General features: G+C 37.0%; 1 protein-coding gene across 1 annotated transcript in view; it reads right to left on the bottom strand.

The window, feature by feature from the left end:
* The window catches only part of fyn.S (FYN proto-oncogene, Src family tyrosine kinase S homeolog), a gene marked incomplete at its 5' end in the record, with an annotated part of 114,451 nt that extends 105,547 nt beyond the window's left edge, over positions 1-8,904 (bottom strand). The window contains 1 exon segment of the mRNA NM_001086651.1: positions 8,813-8,904.
* Between the last annotated feature and the right edge of the window lie 4,179 nt (positions 8,905-13,083).

The following is a 13,083-nucleotide window of genomic DNA, read 5'->3' as shown; positions in this document are numbered from 1 at the left end:
ATCTCTCAATCTGGAACTTTGTCAAATCCATGATATGCTGCAGGTTAAAACAACATTTTTGGAGACTTTTGAAACAGCTGAGAAACTGTGGGAAGAGAGAGAGTAAACCTAAAGGACTGACTTTTTCCTAAAATTTTAAGTTGAGGTTAAAACAACATCAGTCTTTACGTGAAACACAGTCCTGCTGCTAATTGCTCTAAATAGAAATGGTTTTGCATAAGTAAAATCACATTTGCATAGACATGACTTTGACCTAGTTTAGTGAAGGTAACCACGTTTTTGTGAGGTTTATTCATTTTGAAAACCCATAGCTAAAAGGTGCAGAAATTACCCTATTTATGCACCAGCAGCAATAACTTTAAAATAGAACATAAGGGATATTAAAAGAGACATGGCAACTGCCAACCCTGCTGTGTAGCTCTGCTTTGGCCACTGGGTATGGGGAATAGGGCATTTTTGTGGTGTAGCTTTGATGGAAGGAGGGGGGCTGTTTAAACTTACTGTTTAAAAAGTAATAGGGACATTTAGTTCCCATTAAAAATGCAATCTGACTTTGACAAACAAAGAAAATCATACTGTGTAAGAACAGTGTAACAGTAAGATAGTGATCTAGTTACCGTGTTTCTGCCCTGCTTTGGCATATTGTCTAAGAATTTTAAAAATGAAAGTAAGTTAGGTGAAGAGCAGCTATATTATTAATGTGGGTAATGTGCAGTGGACAAAGTCCATCAAGTTCAACCCCTTACACACCATACACACACCCCTCCCTACTTTCACATAAATTATATATACCCATATCTATACTAACTATAGAATTTAGTATCACAATAGACTTTGATATTATGTCTATCCAAGAAATCATCCAAGCCACTCTTAAAGGCATTAACAGAATCAGCCATCACAACATCACCCGGCAGTGCATTCCACAATCTCACTGTCCTCACTGTAAAGAACCACCTACGTTGCTTCAAATGAAAGTTATTTTCTTCTAGTCTGAAGGGGTGGCCTCTGGTACGGTGATCCTCTTTATGGGTAAAAAGGTCCCCTGCTATTTGTCTATAAGTCTTCCTTCCCTCTAACCAGTTTAGTTGCACGTCTCTGCACTCTCTCCAGGACTGGAGTCCAAAACTGCACTGCATAATTCATATCAGGCCTTACCAGGGACCTATAAAGAGGCATAATTATGTGTTGTCAGCTTACCATATAGCACAAACTCACAGTGGTGTTTGGGATGTGTAAGGTTATCAACCTGACTTCATCTGAATAATTGCTCTTTTTTTTGCAACAATGGAAATTAATGGTATCAAAGAAAAAAACACTATGATTGATTTTTTTTCCTGTAGGATAATTTAAATCAATGACATTCTAATAAAATACTGGCAAAAATGAATAATATAATCCTATCAAATAGTCTACAGGATTTATTATATTGTCATGAAATTGTGTTTTTCCCAGTGCTTTTTACGTGATCTTCATTATAAACATTCTTGTAGAAAACAAAATGCAGCTGGTCCCAATAGATTTGAAATTCTATAAATATATTTAAAAACCTGAACAAATTTTTTTCCAAGATAAAAAGGAAAATATTACTGCAATTTCTTGAATAAAAATTTCCTCAATTACAGATCATTGATATTACTGCCTTCCTGTGTCTAATTGTTCAGTGAGCATTGCGGTCTAAAAACACCAGAATCTTTAAATTTAGAAGGTAGGCAGTACCTGCAAGGGTACTTAATTTTTTATGTAACTGTACTTTACAGATAATAATATGTGTTTGCAACCCAAGACATGGGTTAAGATAGGATTCCTTGGCTGAATAATAATATAGCCCATTTGGAATGATTACCAGATCACATATTTTCATTCCTTATATCTGGTGGTCAGATTAATAGTGCAGTACTAGCAATGCAAGTATACATTTTCCTTGTAAGGGCTGTTTCACATAGGTATATGAACATGCACCAGTTCAGATGCACATTGAAAAACTTCAAAATACATTTATTGTGTTTATATGCACTTGTTACACAAGCAAATAGATTTTTGTTCAGCAACATTTTGAGCTCAACATGCATCTCTTAAACACGTCTGACACATAAAAATAAAGTAAGTTGTGTTTTTAAAATGAAAAGCAATTGTGCTAAAACTGCTGTAGATGCTCTGACAGTAAGAATTAGGGTTGCCATCTTTCAGCCGGCATTATGCCGGACAGGTCGGGTCGTGTGCCATAAGGGGCATGTTTTGGAAACATAAATCATCGGCCAAATGGAAAAGAATTGAGTGAGCAGGGCAGCTGTCTGTGGGTGAGAGGGGTAGCCGGGAGAGGGGATTGGAGTTGTGTTGGGGTACATCAAAGGCATGCCAGGGACAGAGGACTAATTATTACAAATTTACCAGTAGATAAATTCCTGGTAAATTTGTAATACCAGCCCCAGACTTGTATTTTTACTAGTTAGCCCAGTGACATGCTGGCCTAATGTAAACCCTAGTAAGACTTCAACGGTATCAATCAACGGCTAAAAGGATGCCATAAAAGGACCAATAAAAGCTGACAACTTGATACACCCCGACCGAGACTGAAGCTATATGAGGCCCACCTTCTGATATCTGGCTGAAAATCAGCAAGCTATCAGACAGGTTTAAAAATACTGTTGGATGAAGAGTGCAATAGCACTCTCATATGGTCCTTGTACATTGACCATTGGTAGGCCACTGTGTATGATCCAAATTCTGGCTCAAGGGCCCACTCCGATTTGGTGCATTAACTAGATCACATTTCATTTGGAAATACACTGGGCAAATGCAATCAGTCTATTGACTATGTTTATTCAAAGATTTTTTGCATTGCCACACAGTTTGCTAATCACATAGCAAATACATATGTGTAGCCTGTTTTGTTGCAATTGCTAATGTCATTTAACAATTATTATATGAATAGATAATGAAAAGTATGGTGCAAGCAAATTCTCCCACCCGTAGTCTATTATTATAATTTAGACTTGTAGTAAGTGATAAATGTGATTCTATACCAGAACTTTATTACTGGCACACACAAAACTATGTTTAGATGGTGTTCCTCTCTCCTAGGCATAAGATCCAGATCATGTCTTCATTTCCTCTTCCCTTCATCATACACTCATGATTTCCTACAATAGAATTCTCATAATGTTCAAGGGCAATCTGGCTTATCTACACAAACACTATATAACAGAAGCTCAGGGCAGGTGTAATTCCTCCTGAAAATTATCTTACAGTCTGATACAGACCCAGAAGTTGGGATGAATTTGCCTAATTTGCAGGTCACTTCTTCAGGAGTCACTTTTGATAATAGTTTTGCTGCAGCTTCTTCAAGAGATAAACAAAGGAAATTACAAATACCATCAACAAATTCAGGTCACTCAACAGATCTATGTTATAGACTAGAGCGTGTATATTTAGGAAAAACATTTTTGTTGTAAAAATTCCCAAAAAAGTTTTGTATGTTGCTGTGCATTTCAAGCTGAGCACAACTTGAAAGGAGCCCATTCATAAAGTTCAGGGAACAATAGTTAAATGCAAACATAACATTATTTCCTAATTAAAGAAAATTTAATCCAAGCAACTTTCCAATAAATAAAATGTATAAACTTTAGATGGTTTTAAAGTTATAGTTAAATGCAAGTTTTTTTAGAGGTTGTGCTGATTTCGGACTACATTGTTTCATGGGTAAGAACCACTACTGCAGAAAGGGACAGCTACTGCTTTCAGTTGCAGTTTCCACATTCAATAATAATTAACTAAAAATAATGTTAAAACAATTAAGAAAAGCTCATAATCCGTCATTTTTATTAGTTCCTAAGTTAAACAGGGCAATTGAAACTATTTAATTGTTTGCAAAATATATTTAGCAGAAGAAAATGTCATTGTACTCATGTTGTTCAAGGGGTATTCTGCCCCTGTAACTTCAATTGCAAATCATGACTGGTAATACTATATTCACTGAGGAAAACGGCAGTAAAATAGTGTTCTAATTGCATAGGAAAATTAATATAACTATTTGCATGTCAGCCACTAATGTAAAGGAAGTACTGTATAATGTGAACAAAGTAAAATATTCGTGCCGCTAGGACATGGAGCTGCTATATGAATAAAGGATGAAAATAATAATAATACATGATAAATGAGTTTGGCTCTAGTCTTTGTCCACATGAGAAAATCAAGCAATAAGTGCATCTGTGTTTTCTATATAACACCCATCACAGACTTATTTCCTGTTGGAAACCACCCTCCTCCCTGATATGACGTGTTGTGCTTCCTGTAGGGTTTCTTTTGTGTTTCCAATGCAATGTGTTAGTGTATTGCCTTTGAGGTGAAGGACAATAGGAATGTGGGTTTTCCGTTACAAAAGAAATTTCCTTGAAAATAAGTTAAGCCATTTTCTATGTAAATCATAACAGAACTGAATAGCTGCTAACATAATTACTCTAGGAAATGGACTAACTAAAAAAAACAGAAAACAATAGTTATTGATATTATTAAAAATAGTTCTAGGTACAAAAACTGATGCAAAATTACCAGAGGTGCCCCCCTGCCCCCCCCACATTATGTATTTTGTGGCAGAGTGGCAGGAGGAGCAGGCCTGTGCACCAGAGAGTACAGTTGTGCTAACTGCACTTGAAAAGCATATTTTCCATTTTTAACTTTTAGCTCTAAAAGTTACCTGAGGCTGATTTTTGCTGCCCCTGGTAACCCGACAGACACCAAAGTTCTCACCTTGACTTATGGCCAAGCGTCCCTGAAAATTGCACTAGTTAAAATGACATACACAAAGTGCAGTTGCCTAATTGTATTCTCACTGTTCTTCAAGTTTTAGGTTATGCCTATTTTTGGTATGAGGCACAAGGTTCAGCAGTTGAAAGTGAGTATTGTTCCTTAAGCCTGTCTTGACCAGGAGGCAAGGAAAGGGCTGCATTTGAATGCTGAACCTATAGCAGCTCAGTATTGCAGTGGTCAAATCACTTACATTTAAAAGTGTGCACCCATGTCACAAACATTTACTAAACATTTTCCTGGCTGTCAAAAAAGTGTACTGAAGGATGATAAATCTGCCTCTTATGTTCAATACATTTGCCCCATGTCTTAACACAATTGCTAAACTAGAGTGCATATGCTAAAGCGGAAATAAAGTTTAATCAGTTAATTGCCATGTTTATTCAAAGTAACATAGTAAGTTAGGTTGAAAAACAGACACACGTCCATCAAGTTCAACCCAAGTCTATATAAGCTTTACTGCTACAGTTACAGTTTGAAGCCTATCTAATTTGCCTCAGAGGGCGAAAAATTCCTTCCTGACTCCAAGATGGCAATCGAACCAGTCCCTGGATTAACTTGTACTATGAGCTATCTCAAATTGAGCATCAAAATTTTGTCAAGATGAGAAAACCTGCATGGAGAGCTCATTTGACCATACAAGCACCCCCCCCCCCTCAAATCAACTTCAGGGCTTTTATCTGCTTCATTGATAATGAAATAACTGATTGTGTTAAAAAAAGGCTTTCGTTCCTCACATTTTTATGCAATCCTTTTATTCAATCAAAGCTGAAAGTCTGCATTTCAACTGCATCTGAGTTGTTTCATTTAAAATTTATTGTGGTAATGTACAAAACCAAAATTAGAAAAAAAAATGTTTGGACCTAACTGTACATATATAATTATTAATCTTCTCCCTAGAAGAATAAAAGCAGCATTTGAAGGTGTTTGCCAAAAAGTAAGTGTTTCCTGCCTCAATACAAAACTTTTAATAGAATTTCTTCAATACTACTATTAAATGTCCATTAAGTTCCCCATATTTATTATAGGCATTTTCATGCGAGTCATTACCTATATAAACATACAGTGCTCAATTTTATATTGTACATGGTTTGCTGTTATTGCACATTACATTATTACATTCGGCAATACATCATACAAAGCTCAGATCAACAAAAACATGTTTTGGTGAAAAGATGAATCTGTGCAAATGTTTGTTGGAAAAGCAGAATTAATAATTGATCATTTAGAAATATGCCTGGCTGATATACATGTGTAAAAATGCTCATACTTTCCACAGGTTTTAGGCCTCATTATTCAAATATTTCATAATAATGCACGTGTGATGTAGCCCTAAATAGTAAGAAGAAGCTGTTATTAAAGGGATACTGTCATGGGAAAAAAACATTTTTTCAATATGAATCAGTTAATAGTGCTGCTCCAGCAGTATTCTGCACTGAAATCCATTTCTCATAAGAGCAAACAGATTTTTTTATATTCAATTTTGAAATCTGACATGGGGCTAGACATATTGTCAATTTCCCAGCTACTCCAAGTCATGTGACTTGTGCTCTGATAAACTTCAATGACTCTTTACTGCTGTACTGCAAGTTTGAGTGATATCACCCCCCTCCCAGGGGCGGAACTACCGGGGGAGCAGGGGGTGCGAGCGGGCCAGGGCTCTCACCCCCTCAGTGCCCCCCGGCAGTCTGCCCGCCGCATGTTCCCCGGCCAGTTCCGGGTGTACGGAGGGGGGCGGGGACCTGGCTGCGCGTCCTGCGCCAGGGCCCGCCCCCCTCTAGTTCTGTTTTTGCCCCCTCCCTTTTTCCCCCCAGCAGCCAAACAAAAGAACAATGGGAAGGTAACCAGATAGCCGCTCCCTAACACAAGATAACAGCTACCTGATAGATCTAAGAACAACACTCAATAGTAAAAACCCATGTCCCACTGAGACACATTCAGTTACATTGAGAAGGAAAAACAGCGGCCTGCCAAAAAGCGTTTCTCTCCTAAAGTGCAGGCACAAGTCACATGACTGGGGGCAGCTGGGAAGTTGACAAAATGTCTAGCCCCATGTCAGATTTCAAAATTGAATATAAAAAATCTGTTTGCTCTTTTGAGAAATGGATTTCAGTGCAGAATTCTACTGGAGTAGCACTATTAACTGATGCGTTTTGAAAAAAACATGTTTTCCGATGACAGGATCCCTTTAAAGTGTCAGTGCTTTGCAATAAAATATTTGAGAGACTCAAATGTCTATTTAGTAATTATTTAGTAATTTTACAAAGTAAAATTAAATAATTGGAGAAGGGCCTGACTACTTTAGCATGTATTTAGTCCATTTACATACTGTAACTGCAATTTTCCTGAAGCATAGATTTCATTAAATGGAGTTGCACATTATCAAATATGTTTGTATAAACCCTGTAAGAGGTTAGGTCTACTTTGAAAGCACTGAAATGCTAATAGCAGCAGGGAAATGTAAAGGACAAGAGTGATATTGATATTCTTTCTGCTGTAATGGCTTACCTTAATTACTTTCATATCACTGTTAAAAATTGTTTATAGAAACACACATTTGTTTATACATCTTTATAGATTTATCTCTTTGTAAAATGGAACCAATATATATATATATATATATATATATATATATATATATATATATATATATATATACAATTTAGACTACAATTTGTGAGGATTGTTATAGTCTAATGCAATAAAAACAGTATTTTCTTCAGAGTTTGTGTATCACGTCATGCAATAAAAACAGTATTTTCTTCAGAGTTTGTGTATCACGTCATGCAATGTATGTCAATGGAAGTAAATAATTCTGCAGGTTTATACATTCAAACATTCCCAATAATAATGCACTTTGTGTGCATTAAATAGCAGTCTCAATATAAATGATTGCAAAGAAATTGTTATGGTGCAGGGGAACATGAAGTTACACAATGTACAGATCACTGTAAGCAATGCCGTTTGTTTTACATGGGGTTTCCTTATTTTAAGCACAATAGATATCATTTCTTATTGGTATACTACAAATGTAATATATGGAAATTATGAGTTTATTTTATTTCCATCCTGAGTACCAAAATCCTACTATTTCATTGTATATCCCAAGACAGAAAGATACACCATATAGAAGCAAATGAATCATTCTCCCCATTGCTGTAAGCCCAAAAGAAGTATAATAAGCACTATATTAAAAACACACCTACATTAAAAATAATGGAACTATGCCTGCATATTAAACAGATACTATCAGCAAATAATGCCCTTCAAACTTAAAATGAGAAAAAAAGGTTAAATCACTGGGGGTAGCCAATACATTGGGCACCCCCAATGATTCAAATCATTAACGTTTGGAAATTATTTTTAACACCCCTTAATCCACAAGTCTACACCATGGGGACTTTATTTATTTTCAGTGCCTATGCACCTTATTGGCAGATACATCAGCACATGAGGAGGTGAGAGGAGCTGCAGGTCCTCTCATGATTTTTGGCCAAAATAAACAAATATTGATGCCCACATTTTGCTGTTCTAAGTGTTAAATATGATTAATGTTGATCAGTCTATGACTTTGCTTATTTCCTATTCATACAGGAGGCAGCATTGCCATATTGCTCGGCTCAGCAGAGGCAGTCTCTCTGCCTTAAGACAAGAATAGTTCTAATAGCCAAGTATTGACCAGAGTTCTAAAAACAACAGCCCTTTTATATATATAATTAACATTCCTGAATAATATGAGGCATAGATTACTCTTTGCATAAAATGTTTCTTCAAGCATTCATTTGAAACAAAAAATCTAAAAAGAAATCTAAGATGTCAAGCAATATGGCAACTTTCATTTAAATGTAAAAAATATAGGTGAATAGTTATTGATACTACAACAATAAACTTCACCTTTGTATTTTCCTTTTCCTTCTACATATTTATATATTTTACTGCACAGCATTGTAGATTTGCTTGAACAAAAGCCCCCACCTCCTAGATTATCAATAAAAAAGACAATTACCAGCAAACTGCAACTCCAACACTTTTACAGTCGCAAGTTGTGTCCAATAAAAGATGAGCTTGAATATATGATGATCCTATTTTTTCAGCCTGGAAAATGAGAAAATAAGACAGTTACTCTTTCCTGTTCCTGTTATACATTGAATGAATGATCAGAAAGATAATTAGTATGGTAAATAGATACAAACAACACATGTAGCATGAGTAAATTAATAATGTAGAATAAAATTCTTTTTAAAGGGCTCAAACAACAAACATAGGCAATATCTATACACAGCTGGATATTAGCTGGTTCGGAGCCAATATACCCCCTTTCCACATGGGTTCAATGAATAGGGCTTGTGCCAGGGACACTACAGCTGCTCTATGTTTGTTTTTTGTGAGGCCAATAGATACAATTATTATTATTATTACAAATGCACAGATTTGCTATGAAGGGGGATTATCTGAGCTCTGATAGTTAACCTCACAAGGGGAAAACATGGTTTAGCTTAATTTTCACATTTGGCCATGTTTGCCTCAAGAAATAGCAAAAAAAATTGTTTTTTTATGATAAAAAAGACAAAAAGAATGATCACCCAAGCCCTATTCCCTAAGCTCATGTTTAAGTAAAAGTAAGTTACTTATGTAAAGTAAGTTAAGTACTTGCACCTATATATATACTAGTGCCAACATTCCTATTAAGACTTCTATTATGGGATGCGTGTAAGGCAGAGGTCTCCAACCTTTTTTGCACCACAGGCCAGTTTCAAGAAAGACAATTTTTACAAGTACCGGGGATGTAGATGTGTGGGAGCATTTCGGGCTTATAAAAAACTGTCCAAACAGTATTTTGGTCCTTATCGCGATTAGTAAAAAGCTTCCTGGGCTTCAGCTGGGACCAGAGGCGGCCCAGTCCGGCAGAGGCAGCCTAGTTCGGCACAGCCTGCGGCCCACCACTGGTCTGCGACCCGGTGGTTGGGGACCCCTGGTGTAAGGAACACGTGAATACAAGGAATCCCAGAATACAACACAGGCCTTGAGGGGGTGCTTCTTCTTGGGTTCCTTTAGTGTGCTGTCCCTACAGATTCAACCGACTTGCACCAAGTAAATTGCACATCGGTAATGTACACTGTAGATACTACAGCCCCTGAGTGATATAATTTACGAACTGTGCACATAGCCACAATTTGTATGCAATTTAACACGTGGACACAGATTTGTGCCTGTGCTGGTAAACAGCATGCAGGTTACAGTAAATGCCCTCTATTATACTGGAATTTTGGGGGGAAACACTGCATTATGACAAAATATGTGGCTATTAGCACAGCATTTTTACAACTGCAAATAGCGCAATTAAATGAGTCATCTTATATCAATCTAGAGTCTAGATCATATAGCAGAGTTATACCTTCAAATACTTTTTTTCAGTTCAGTTGGTTTCAGATGGATCACCAGAAATAAACCATTTATTTTCTATTTGTGACCATGTTTCTAAAGTGTAAAGTTTAATTTTTCACCTTTTAAGGCTAAGGCCACACTAGGCGATAGCGCCGCGATTTGACTCGCGGCGACTTTTCGCCGCGACTTTTAATCCGCAATCGCTGGGGAAACTTTTGCGCTGGCGTCTATGGGGAATCGCGACAAATCGCCAGCGTAAAAACACACGCGGCGATCTTTTTTCTATTGTCGCTCGAAATCGCCTAGCGAGGCGATTTCGAGCGACAATAGAAAAAAGATCGCCGCGTGTGTTTTTACGCTGGCGATTTGTCGCGATTCCCCATAGACGCCAGCGCAAAAGTTTCCCCAGCGATTGCGGATTAAAAGTCGCGGCGAGGAGATTTCGAGCGACAATAGAAAAAAGATCGCCGCGTGTGTTTTTACGCTGGCGATTTGTCGCGATTCCCCATAGACGCCAGCGCAAAAGTTTCCCCAGCGATTGCGGATTAAAAGTCGCGGCGAAAAGTCGCCGCGAGTCAAATCGCGGCGCTATCGCCTAGTGTGGCCTTAGCCTTAAGGGGTTGTTCACCTTAAGTGGATACATTTAGCTGATACATTTCTTATCTTTGTCCCTGCTGAACAGAATCTCTGGGTTTCATTACAGGCAGCTGTTAGAATTGATACAATAGTTGCTAATACTCCAGAGATGCTGCTGAGAAATGTATCAACTCAATGTTGCAAAATTGTAACCTTTTAGAGTCTGTAACAGATTACTGAGCTGCCAGACTCAAACACCAGAGACAGGGACATTCAACTTTAAACTTAGATTTTGAAAAAACAGTAAAAAATAAATAATGGAAAGTAATTGAAAAAAGCCTTTATTTCTGGGAAACAATCTAATAACAACTGAATTGAAAAAAGTGTTTGGAAGGTGAACAACCCCCCTTTAAAGCTGCTCTGGGAGGGGGGGGATCATTTTAACAGTTCTGAAATGATACATTTAGTTGATACATTTGTCATCTTTGTCCCTGCGCAGCAGGATCCCATTAAGTTTCATTAAAGGCAGCTGTTAGAATTGATACAAGAATTGTTAATATTCCATAGCTGTATCAAAATGTATTAACTAAATGTAGCAAATTGTAACAGTTCAGAAAGCTCTTGGATCACTGAGCTGCCAGACTGAGACACCAGAGACACAAACATTAAACATTAAGATGAAGAAGACAAAGACAATATAGATAAGTAAGAAGCTTGTAGTAAACCCAAGGCTCTAGGTTGTTATCCTTATACATTGTCCTTTAAAAAACAAAATAATTTTTTTTACACAAAACCTTAGAGGTTAAATAAGGAGTGGATTTGCAGGTTGTCTCAGATAATTTCTCTGGCACCAGCCTGATATACAATATAAAGTGATTAGTAGCCAGATCTGTATTTTTGCCATTACAAATATATGTTTGGGACATGGTGGACAAGGTGCTGTCCAATAATGGGATTTATACTGCTCCGTAAAGGTATAACCAATAATACCCAACAAAAATATATCGGTGCCTGCACACACACCTAAGGTGTCATACCCAGGCAATTCAGTCCTACCAGCGGCTTAATGGCCTGTGTATGGGTGTACGGGCCTGCCTGACCAATATCTGCCCAAAAATCTGTTTGATATTGATTGGGCAGTAAAGATACTATTGGGGTTTTGCCCTGCACTGGCAGGTTGATGAGGTTCTGATTTCAACAACCTGCATTTAAGGTTATTGTTTACGCCAAGGTGGGCATATATCGTGGATAAATCTGCTCATTTGGCAATGACGCCAAATAAGCAGATCTTTAAATGTATGCCCAGCCTAAGCCAGAAAATATGATTTTCCAATGGTTACCATTGACTCCAGTGTTCTGACAGGGTTGTCGATATGCCTTACAAATATATCGCTTGCTATTGCCTTTAATGTTTTTTTACAGTGGTATTTATATTGTGTAAATAACTGGGGTAAAGGATCATGTGCACATATGTATCTAAAGTAAAGAACATCCATACTATGTAATTAAGAAACAGCCATGTGTGGAAAAATCAATGGTTCTATAAAGTGAAAGTACTGGGTCTCAAGTAAAACTGAATATAATAAATACTGTTTGAGAGATGTGGGTACATCTCAGAAAGGACAATGAGAGACGGGTCAGGGAAACGGAACAACTACCACTCTGTATGCTGAATGAGGCATCTATATATGTGCAAGAGCGATGGGTCACAAGAAGTTCATAACATGACGACAGAAGTGACCCCCGTGCCCAACAAGAGGAACATTCTAATCATGGGTTCCAATAAGGGTCTATGCCTGAAATTGACAAAGCAGTCTTTCACAGAAAGCATCTGTTTTCTACTTTAATAAAGGGGATGCAAATACTAAATAAAAATATTAAAGGAAAATGTAATTATAAGCAACTTTCCGGTATACATTTATTAAACATTTCAATGATTTTAAAAGTTATTTGTATTTTCAATTGAAAACTGACGATTCTGTTTTCAATTGAATAGGTAAAAGGTACTGTTTTATTATTACAGAGAAAAAAGAAAACCATTTTTTAAAATTTGGGTTATTTGGATAAAATGGAGTCTATGGGAGACAGCCTTTCTGTAAATCGGATATTTCTGGATAACAGGTTTCCGGATAATAGATCCCTATTTAAAAGAAATACAAATTTCACTATGACTAGCTAATGAATGAAAATTAATCAGCAACTCAACATACCCTTCTTAATTTTTATTTGAAAGAAGAATGCCTGTTTTAGTCATACAGACAAATGTTGCATGGGTTAAGTGCACTTGTAATTAATCTGTACACATTACAAAAGAAA

This window comes from Xenopus laevis, chromosome 5S (genome assembly GCF_017654675.1).
Source record: "Xenopus laevis strain J_2021 chromosome 5S, Xenopus_laevis_v10.1, whole genome shotgun sequence".
NCBI classification, from domain to species: Eukaryota; Metazoa; Chordata; class Amphibia; order Anura; family Pipidae; genus Xenopus; species Xenopus laevis.
The sequence above is the reverse complement of the archived record's forward strand: the minus strand, read 5'-3'. Positions and strand labels throughout refer to the sequence as shown.